The 7,500-nt window shown below is 55.6% G+C and overlaps 1 pseudogene; it reads left to right on the top strand.

Annotated features, from left to right (window-relative positions):
* The window catches only part of LOC135532270 (myotubularin-related protein 4-like), a 93,931-nt pseudogene that overhangs the window by 47,216 nt on the left and 39,215 nt on the right, over positions 1-7,500 (top strand).

The raw sequence follows: 7,500 nt of genomic DNA, 5'->3' as shown, positions 1-7,500 counted from the left end.
GGAGGGAGAGGACAGCTCTGGGAGGGAGAGGAGGGAGGACAGCTCTGGGAGGGAGAGGAGGGAGGGCAGCTCTGGGAGGGAGAGGAGGGCAGCTCTGGGAGGGAGAGGAGGGCAGCTCTGGGAGGGAGAGGAGGGAGGACAGCTCTGGGAGGGAGAGGAGGGAGGGCAGCTCTGGGAGGGAGAGGAGGGCAGCTCTGGGAGGGAGGGAGGACAGCTCTGGGAGGGAGGGAGGGAGGACAGCTCTGGGAGGGAGGGAGGGAGGGAGGACAGCTCTGGGAGGGAGGGAGGGAGGACAGCTCTGGGAGGGAGGGAGGGAGGACAGCTCTGGGAGGGAGAGGAGGACAGCTCTGGGAGGGAGAGGAGGGCAGCACTGGGAGGGAGAGGAGGGAGGGCAGCTCTGGGAGGGAGGGAGAGGACAGCTCGGGGAGGGAGAGGAGGGAGGACAGCTCTGGGAGGGAGAGGAGGGAGGGCAGCTCTGGGAGGGAGAGGAGGGAGGACAGCTCTGGGAGGGAGAGGAGGGAGGGCAGCTCTGGGAGGGAGGGAGAGGACAGCTCTGGGAGGGAGAGGAGGGAGGACAGCTCTGGGAGGGAGAGGAGGGAGGGCAGCTCTGGGAGGGAGAGGAGGGCAGCTCTGGGAGGGAGGGAGGACAGCTCTGGGAGGGAGGGAGGGAGGACAGCTCTGGGAGGGAGGGAGAGGACAGCTCTGGGAGGGAGTGGAGGGCAGCTCTGGGAGGGAGGGAGGGAGGACAGCTCTGGGAGGGAGGGAGGGCAGCTCTGGGAGGGAGAGGAGGGCAGCTCTGGGAGGGAGGGAGAGGAGGGCAGCTCTGGGAGGGAGGGAGAGGAGGGCAGCTCTGGGAGGGAGGGAGAGGAGGGCAGCTCTGGGAGGGAGAGGAGGGAGGACAGCTCTGGGAGGGAGAGGAGGGCAGCTCTGGGAGGGAGAGGAGGGAGGGCAGCTCTGGGAGGGAGGGAGAGGACAGCTCTGGGAGGGAGAGGAGGGAGGACAGCTCTGGGAGGGAGAGGAGGGAGGGCAGCTCTGGGAGGGAGAGGAGGGAGGACAGCTCTGGGAGGGAGAGGAGGGAGGGCAGCTCTGGGAGGGAGGGAGAGGACAGCTCTGGGAGGGAGAGGAGGGAGGGCAGCTCTGGGAGGGAGAGGAGGGCGGGCAGCTCTGGGAGGGAGAGGAGGGCAGCTCTGGGAGGGAGAGGAGGGCAGCTCTGGGAGGGAGAGGAGGGAGGACAGCTCTGGGAGGGAGAGGAGGGAGGGCAGCTCTGGGAGGGAGAGGAGGGCAGCTCTGGGAGGGAGGGAGGACAGCTCTGGGAGGGAGGGAGGGAGGACAGCTCTGGGAGGGAGGGAGGGAGGGAGGACAGCTCTGGGAGGGAGGGAGGGAGGACAGCTCTGGGAGGGAGAGGAGGACAGCTCTGGGAGGGAGGGAGGGAGGACAGATCTGGGAGGGAGGGAGGGAGGACAGCTCTGGGAGGGAGGGAGGGAGGACAGCTCTGGGAGGGAGGGAGGGAGGACAGCTCTGGGAGGGAGAGGAGGACAGCTCTGGGAGGGAGAGGAGGGCAGCTCTGGGAGGGAGAGGAGGACAGCTCTGGGAGGGAGGGAGGGAGGGAGGACAGCTCTGGGAGGGAGAGGAGGGCAGCTCTGGGAGGGAGGGAGGGAGGACAGCTCTGGGAGGGAGAGGAGGGCAGCTCTGGGAGGGAGGGAGGGAGGACAGCTCTGGGAGGGAGAGGAGGGAGGACAGCTCTGGGAGGGAGAGGAGGACAGCTCTGGGAGGGAGAGGAGGGAGGACAGCTCTGGGAGGGAGAGGAGGACAGCTCTGGGAGGGAGAGGAGGGCAGCTCTGGGAGGGAGAGGAGGACAGCTCTGGGAGGGAGAGGAGGACAGCTCTGGGAGGGAGAGGAGGGCAGCTCTGGGAGGGAGAGGAGGACAGCTCTGGGAGGGAGGGAGGGAGGACAGCTCTGGGAGGGAGGGAGGGAGGACAGCTCTGGGAGGGAGGGAGGGAGGACAGCTCTGGGAGGGAGAGGAGGACAGCTCTGGGAGGGAGAGGAGGGCAGCTCTGGGAGGGAGAGGAGGGCAGCTCTGGGAGGGAGGGAGGGAGGACAGCTCTGGGAGGGAGAGGAGGGCAGCTCTGGGAGGGAGGGAGGGCAGCTCTGGGAGGGAGGGGGAGGGAGGGCAGTAGGAGGGAGGACAGCTCTGGGAGGGAGGGAGGGGGGACAGCTCTGGGAGGGAGAGGAGGGCAGCTCTGGGAGGGAGAGGAGGGCAGCTCTGGGAGGGAGGGAGGGCAGCTCTGGGAGGGAGGGGGAGGGAGGGCAGTAGGAGGGAGGACAGCTCTGTGGGAGGGAGGGCAGCTCTGGGAGGGAGAGGAGGGCAGCTCTGGGAGGGAGGGAGGGCAGCTCTGGGAGGGAGGGGGAGGGAGGGCAGTAGGAGGGAGGACAGCTCTGTGGGAGGGAGGGCAGCTCTGTGGGAGGGAGGGGGGAGGGAGGGCAGTAGGAGGGAGGACAGCTCTGTGGGAGGGAGGGCAGCTCTGGGAGGGAGAGAGGGAGGACAGTAGGGAGGGAGAGGAGGACAGCTCTGGGAGGGAGGGAGGACAGCTCTGGGAGGGAGAGGAGGACAGCTCTGTGGGAGGGAGGGGGAGGGAGGACAGCTCTGTGGGAGGGAGGGAGGACAGCTCTGGGAGGGAGAGGAGGGCAGCTCTGGGAGGGAGAGGAGGACAGCTCTGGGAGGGAGAGGAGGGCAGCTCTGTGGGAGGGAGGGGGGAGGGAGGGCAGTAGGAGGGAGGACAGCTCTGTGGGAGGGAGGGCAGCTCTGGGAGGGAGAGGAGGACAGCTCTGTGGGAGGGAGGGGGGAGGGAGGGCAGTAGGAGGGAGGACAGCTCTGTGGGAGGGAGGGCAGCTCTGGGAGGGAGAGAGGGAGGACAGTAGGGAGGGAGAGGAGGACAGCTCTGGGAGGGAGAGAGGGAGGACAGTAGGGAGGGAGAGGAGGACAGCTCTGGGAGGGAGAGAGGGAGGACAGTAGGGAGGGAGAGGAGGACAGCTCTGGGAGAGAGGGAGGACAGTAAGGAGGGAGAGGAGGACAGCTCTGGGAGGGAGGGAGAGAGGGAGGGCAGCTCTGGGAGGGAGGGAGGGCAGTAGGGAGGGAGGGAGGGAGGACAGCTCTGTGGGAGGGAGGGAGGGAGGGAGGGAAGACAGCTCTGTGGGAGGGAGGGAGGGAGGGAGGGAGGACAGCTCTGTGGGAGGGAGGCAGGGCAGTAGGGAGGGAAGGCAGTAGGGAGGGGGAGGGAGGGAGGGAGGACAGTAGGGAGGGAGGGAGTCTCTGAATGTCCTTGAGTGGCCCAGCCAGAGCCCGGACTTGAACCCCATCAAACATCTCTGGTAGAGACCTTAAAATGGCTGTGCAGCAACATTCCCCATCCAACCTGACAGAGCCTGAGAGGATTTGTTGAGATGACAAAATACCCAAACTCAGATGTGCCAAGCTTGTAGCGTCATACCCAAAAAGACTCGAGACTTTAATCTCTAACAAAGTACTGAGTAAAGGGTCTGAAAACTTATGTAAATGTCTAATTTCAGTTGGTTTTTTTTAAATATAAATTAGCAAACATTTCTAAAAACCTGGTTTCGCTTTGTCGTTATGGGGTGTTGTGTGGAGATTTCAGGTGAGGAAAAACAATTTAAGCAATTTTAGAATAAGGTTGTAATGTAACAAAATTTAGAAAAACAATCAAGGGATCTGAATACTTTCTGAATGTACGAAGTAGAGGAGGCATGGAGATGGTGTTGTGTTGGGCTGTCAGAATAGATTATAGTCAAAATAGATTCGAAACATATTTGCAATGATGTTGAGCGAGTGAGAGCCTCCTGAATATCTTTGATTTTCTCCAAGCGATGCTTAAAAACAATCTCACTTTGGATATCGGAGAATGGAAAAACCCTCTCTCTATTACACTCTCACCTAAAAATGCCATCAAACAGTCTTGATGCCCTACCTTGATAATTACCCTGCTTTTCTGTGTGTTTTATATATTTATTGTTATTTATCTCTGGGCTTTTAGAGCTGTTACGAACCGTCTCAAAGCCCGTAACAAAGGGAGACAACGTGGCGATAAGGAGTAACAAAATATATATTTATTAACTAAAGCAACTAAGGAAAATATACAATGGTGTGTGTAATCAGTAATCAGTAGTGTAAGTGGGTGTTTTGCATGAATGTGATAAGGTGTTGAAAGGTGCCAATGCAAACAAACAAAAGGCCACCAAGAACCACAACACAATCTACAAAGGTGTCTGCATGGAGAGAGTCTCTTCCATGAATGTGGAAGAGGTCTATTTATCCTGGGACACCTGGCCCAGGTGTTTCCCATGTAGCTGACGACCCTCCCCAACTCCGCCCACCGAGTGGGAGGGTCGTCACAGAGCGCGTCAATGTTGATACCATGTACACTACCGTTCAAAAGGCTCGCTTAGAAATGTCCTTGTTTTTTGAAAGCGTATATATGGTGTATATATCCTAACCTGTCTCCTCTCTTGGTGTATATATCCTAACCTGTCTCCTCTCCTGCCAGGCTGTGCTCCAGCTATCCCCAGCAGCTGCTGGTCCCAGTGTGGATCACAGACAAGGAGCTGGAGAGTGTTGGTTCCTTCAGATCCTCCAACAGAATCCCTGTGGTCGTCTATAGGTAGGTACACACTACTACACACTACTACACACTAGTATCTATAGGTAGGTACACACTACTACACACTACTACACACTAGTATCTATAGGTAGGTACACACTACTACACACTACTACACACTACTACACACTAGTATCTATAGGTAGGTACACACTACTACACACTACTACACACTACTACACACTAGTATCTATAGGTAGGTACACACTACTACACACTTGTATCTATAGGTAGGTACACACTACTACACACTACTACACACTAGTATCTATAGGTAGGTACACACTACTACACACTAGTATCTATAGGTAGGTACACACTACTACACACACACACTATACATACTACTACACCTACACACACACTACTACACACTATACACACTACTACACACTATACACACACTACTACATACTACTACACCTACACACACACTACTACACACTATACACACTACTACACACTACTACACCACACTAGTATCTATAGGTAGGTACACACTACTACACACTAGTATCTATAGGTAGGTACACACTACTACACACTATACACACCATACTACTACACTCACACTACTACACCTACACACTACTACACACTATACACACACTACTACACACTATAAGTAGCTACACACTACTACTACTACACCTACACACACACTACTACACACCATACTCTACACACTACTATACGCTACTACACACTAGTATCTATAGGTAGGTACACACTATACACACTATACACACTACTACACCTACACACACACACTACTACACACTACTACACACTACTACACACTATTCACACACCATACTCTACACACACCGTACTACTACACTCACACTACTACACACTAGTATCTATAGGTAGGTACACACTACTACACACACACTACTACACACTATACACCTACACACACACTACTACACCTACACACACACTACTACACACTATACACACCATACTACTACACCTACACACTACTACACACTACACACACACTACTACACTTACACACTACTACACACTATACACACACTACTACACACACTACTACACACTATACACACCATACTACTACACACTACTACACACTATACACACACCATACTACTGCACTCACTCACCCGCTACTACACACACACAGACACACACGCTACTACACACACACACGCTACTACACACACACACGCTACTACACACACACACCATACCACACACACACAAACACCATACTACACACACACACACACACTACTACAAACACACACACTATTACACACTATACACACACACCATACTACTGCACTCACTCACCCGCTACTACACACACACAGACACACACACACTACACACACACACACACACACTACTACACACACACACCATACTCTACACACACACTACTACACACTATACACACACACCATACTCTGCACACACACTATACACACACACACACACTACTACACACTATACACACACACACCATACTACTGCACTCACTCACCCGCTACTACACACACACAGACACACACACACACACACACACACGCTACTACACACACACACACACACACCATACCACACACACACACACACCATACTACTCTGAGTTGTCAACCGTGATGGACAGGTCTTGGCGCGAGCAGGCCTGGTGGAAGAGAAGCTCTCTCTTGTCGAGGTTGAGCTTGAGGTGGTGGGCTGTCATCCAAGCTGAGATATATGTTGCTACCTGGGTGTCAGAGGGGGGTGTGAGGAAGAACACACACACGTTCCAAATATCGTCACCATACCCAGCCTATGGACCAACCCATTCTAAACACATGGCTAATATGTTGACCTGCTCTGGTTTTCGTGATGCGTGTTTACTGATGGTTAGTCCCCTCTCCTTACCGTCCGACCAGGCACCAGAGGAACGGGGCGGTGATCGCTCGCTGCAGCCAACCAGAGATCAGCTGGTGGGGCTGGAGGAACACAGAGGACGAGTACCTGGTAACATCCATCGCTAAGGCCTGTCTGATGGACCCCGGGACCAGGATCACTTGTGAGGCCCTGGCTTGCAGCCAACCCCGAGGGGAAGGCCCAGACAGCTCTGACAGCGACTTTGGTAAGGATCTGATTATTAGGCTTATCTACTGACCGTAGGGAAGTAACACTTCATCATCATGCATTATACCAGCAGCCTTTCAGCTACCTGCTACCAGCCTTCACTTTACAGACAAACAGACAGACAGAGAAGACATTCTCATTAACAGCAATAACCGTGAGAGGAGAGGAGAGTGAGGTGAGAGGAGAGGAGAGGAGAGGAGAGGAGAGGAGAGGAGAGGAGAGGAGAGGAGAGGAGAGGAGAGTGAGAGGAGAGGAGAGTGGGTAGTGAGGGGAGAGGGTAGTGAGAGGAGAGGGTAGTGAGAGGAGAGGGTAGTGAGAGGAGAGGGTAGTGAGAGGAGAGGGTAGTGAGGGGAGAGGGTAGTGAGGGGAGAGGGTAGTGAGGGGAGAGGGTAGTGAGGAGAGAGGGTAGTGAGGAGAGAGGGTAGTGAGGAGAGAGGGTAGTGAGGAGAGAGGGTAGTGAGGAGAGAGGGTAGTGAGGAGAGAGGGTAGTGAGAGGAGAGGGTAGTGAGAGGAGAGGGTAGTGAGAGGAGAGGGTAGTGAGAGGAGAGAGAGGTGAGTGTAGTGAGAGGAGAGAGAGGTGAGTGTAGTGAGAGGAGAGAGAGGCGAGTGTAGTGAGAGGAGTGAGAGGAGAGAGGGTAGAGAGCTGTGTTAGAGGGACACTATCTGTGTTAGAGGGACACTAGCTGTGGTGTAGGGACACTAGCTGTGGTGT

The sequence above is a fragment of the Oncorhynchus masou genome, unplaced genomic scaffold, assembly GCF_036934945.1.
Source record: "Oncorhynchus masou masou isolate Uvic2021 unplaced genomic scaffold, UVic_Omas_1.1 unplaced_scaffold_1794, whole genome shotgun sequence".
In the NCBI taxonomy this organism is placed as follows: Eukaryota; Metazoa; Chordata; class Actinopteri; order Salmoniformes; family Salmonidae; genus Oncorhynchus; species Oncorhynchus masou.
The sequence above is the reverse complement of the archived record's forward strand: the minus strand, read 5'-3'. Positions and strand labels throughout refer to the sequence as shown.